A 3,839-nucleotide genomic window follows, 5' to 3' on the forward strand; every position below is an offset into this window, starting at 1 on the left:
ATGTCTAGATGCAAACTCAATTAGTTGTTCTATCCTAGTCTAGGTCCCAACAATGTGTCCAATAATGAGATACCCAAAAATATGAAATCAATTAATTCATATAGTCAAGAACAAGTGGCTTTAAGAACTTTCCAACAATCATATTTTAAAACCTTGGGTAAGATATTGATATCTACCCTAAACCTATTCAATTTCATACCTCAGTACCAAATCGTATAAGTAATAAAGTGGATAAGTTAAGATATCATTTGCTAGGAAACTTGCGTTGTTCAGAAAAACTATGTTTATTTACTAATTAAGGTAAAAGAACTTTTAAGATAATGAAAAGTAATGATTGTTTTGATAAAATTCTAAATTCTAGAAGCAAGTAGAGGTGTCAATTTGGCCCAGCCCACAGGGTTTGGCCCTGGCCTATGTGGGTTAGGGCCAAAAAAGCCCACATTGAAAAAAAGCCCCCAACAAAGAAACCCACAGGGCCAAAAATCCTGCAAAAGCCCTGTGGGCCAAGGACAACCAATGGGCTTTCATCTTCCACACGAAAAATATATTACTTTTTAAAATATATTACTATCTGTGGGACAAGCCCAACGAACCGGACAAGCACGACGACCCGAATAGGTCTAACGACTCGGATCTGCTCGACGACCTCGACAAGAACGACGACTCGAACGGGCCCGATGATCCAAACAGGCCCAACAACCCGAACGAGCCCAACGACCCAAACGAGCCCGAATACAGGACAAACCCGACAACACGGACGGGCCCAACGACATGGAAGGGGCCGACGACCCGAACGGTCCCGACGACCCAAACGTGCCCGACGACCGGTATGGACCCGACGACCCGGACGGGTCCTACAACCCAGACGAGCCTGACGACCTAGATGGGACCGACGACACAAACATGCCCGACAACCCAAACGGACCCGACGAGCCAGATGGACCCAACAAGTCGGATGGGCCTAACGACCAAGACAGGCCACACGACCTAGATGAGCCCGACAACCCGGACAGGGCCAACAACCCGGACGAGACAAACGATATGAACAGGTCCGACGACACGGATGGACACGATGATCCGAACGGGCCCAATGATCCAGACAGGCCCAACGACCCCAACGGGCCTAACAACCTGTATAGACCCGACGACCCAAACGGGCCCTATGACCCAGACGGGCCCGACGACCCGAACGGGCCCGAAGACACGTACGAGTCTGACAACCCAAACGGACCCGACAACCAGGACGAGCTCGATGACCCGGATGAGCCTGACGACCCGGACGAGTCCGACGACCCGGACGAGTCCGACTACCCAGACGAGTCTGACTACCCGGACAGGCCCGACTACCAGAACAGGCTCGACACCTAGACGGGCCCAATGATTCGAACGGGCCCGACGAGCCGGACGGGACCGACGACCCGAACAGGCCCAACGACCCAGATAGGCCCGATTATCTAGACATGCCCAACGACCCGAACGGGTCATTAGGCCCATCCGAGTTGTCGTGCGCGTTCAGGTCGTAAGGCCCGTTTAGGTCGTCGGGCTCGTTCGGGTTGTCAGGCCCGTTCGGGTCGTCAAGCCCGTTCGGGTCGTCGGGCCCGTTTGGGTCATCAGGCCCATCCGAGTTGTCGTGCGCGTTCGGGTCATCTGGCACGTCTGGGTCGTCGGGCCCGTTCGGATCGTCGGGCCTGTTTGGCTCATTGGGCCCGTTCGGGTCGTCGGGCCCGTTTGGCTCGTTGGGCCCGTTCTAGTCATCGGGCCCGTTTGGATCGTCGGGTCCATACTAGTCGTCGGGCCCGTTCAGGTCGTTGGGCCTGTCTGGATCAATGGGCCTGTTTGAATCGTTGGGCCCGTTCGGGTCGTCGGCCCGTTCAGATCGTTGGGCTCGTCTGGGTCATAGGGCTCATCTCGCTCGTCTGGCCCGTCCGGGTTTTCAGGCCTGTTTGGGTCATCGGGCCCGTCCGTGTTGTCTGGCATGTCTGGGTTGTCAGGCCCGTCCTGGTCGTCGAGCCCATCTTGGTCGTTTGGCCCGTCCGTGTTGTCTGCCATATCCGGGTTATCCAGCCCGTCCTGGTCGTCGGGCTCATCTTGATCGTCGGGTCTGTCCTTGACACCTCTAGAAGCAAGTAAATTTTTGAAAATAACTATATGGTAAAAACTTCACTAAGGTTTGATTTCATGTATCGAATCAATATGAAAACGCCAAACAATATATCTCTAATTCCTACATTAGCATTCATACCACTATTTAACAAGCCTTGGTTTCTTAGAAATAAGTATAAACCTTATAATAAAATTTTAATCTCTTAGATACTTTTACCACATATTTGCATTAAGCATTAAGTTTGGATGTTTAGAATGACCAATGATTAAATTTTCATCTCTAGAGTTGAATCTATTAGTTGTTCTATCCTAGTTTAGGTTCTAATATCGTGTCCAATAATCGGATACCCACAAGTATGCAACCAATTAACTATAATGCAGTTAAAAACGAGAATAAAACACAAGAGTAATAGAAAAAAGTATTGAATAACATAAATGATAAAGTTAAGATACATTATGTCCAACCCTCTTGAATAAGGGAGTTAGTTACTCCTTTACATTGTCAACACTAGAAAAAAATAATAATGAATGGCTCTAGCTTCCCAAATGAGTCCCCAATTGTCTCTCCTTTTAGATAATGTTCCCCTTCTAAAATAATAAAATTAATTGTGTAAAACTTTCTAGCTTCCCAAATGAGTCCCAATTCATATATATAATCGATCTAGCATGGACAAGACACTTCATAAAAAAATCATAGAAATTAGTTTTAGGAGACGTTATTTCTTATAACATGTAATGTTGTCCAATTGATGTAAACAAGTAGAAAAGTAAAATATTTGTATAAATAATTTAGGTTAGCTCCCGATAATTAAATACATAATTTAAAATATATAACGTTAGTGTCGATCATGGGATTCTGAAATATTAGAACGTACCTGACAAAAAATAATATTTCTAAATATTCGAATGCAACATGACTTACAAAATAAAGAAAAAATATTATAATTAAATTAAAAAATTACTTTTTACTATTATAAAAGAATATAATGCATGTTTTGTCACGTTTTGATAAAAATACAAAAGGAAAACACATATTGAAATAAAAATAGAAAACATAGGATCAAAATCCCATTTAACATTAGTGTAAGCTTGTATGTATATTTAAGAATTAAATATGTAATAATAATTACTATTTAATATTATATTTTGCATTAGTTATTTTTGATATTCATCTTTAATACATTTTATGGAAAAGATCGAAAAATATTGCACAGGGATGGAAAGTTATTCTAGAAATAAATACTAGAAGTGTATATATAAGCAATGGTATGGTAGAAATGGTAAATGAAATCAGAATAAGATTGAGAAGAAAAGTGGCATTGACATAGAGATTGAAGAGAAGATGGGAGAGAAAAAAGTTTTTGGTGTTTTGATATTTGTTATGGTGTATGGTTTGGCAGTAACAAGATTGAGTTATGGTCAAATTCCTGCAACATGCAATGGGGATGAGAAGCTATTGAGCTATTGTGGATTGTATTTGATAAATAATGTAGCTAATCCATCTTCTGATTGCTGCAATGGAGCATCAGATGCATTCAAAAGAGCCATGGCTGTTCCTAATGGACAAGGTATAAGAGATATTTGTAACTGTCTTAGGGTTGCAGGATCAAATCTCCACTTTCATCCAGATAAACTTGTAAGCCTTCCTACTGCATGTCACATTCAACTTTCATTTAGTATGGAGTTATGTGTATCTGGTCCCTGATACATATCCTTATTGTAACTAACATTTACTT

This window comes from Vigna unguiculata, chromosome 6, assembly GCF_004118075.2.
Source record: "Vigna unguiculata cultivar IT97K-499-35 chromosome 6, ASM411807v1, whole genome shotgun sequence".
Lineage (NCBI taxonomy): Eukaryota > Viridiplantae > Streptophyta > Magnoliopsida > Fabales > Fabaceae > Vigna > Vigna unguiculata.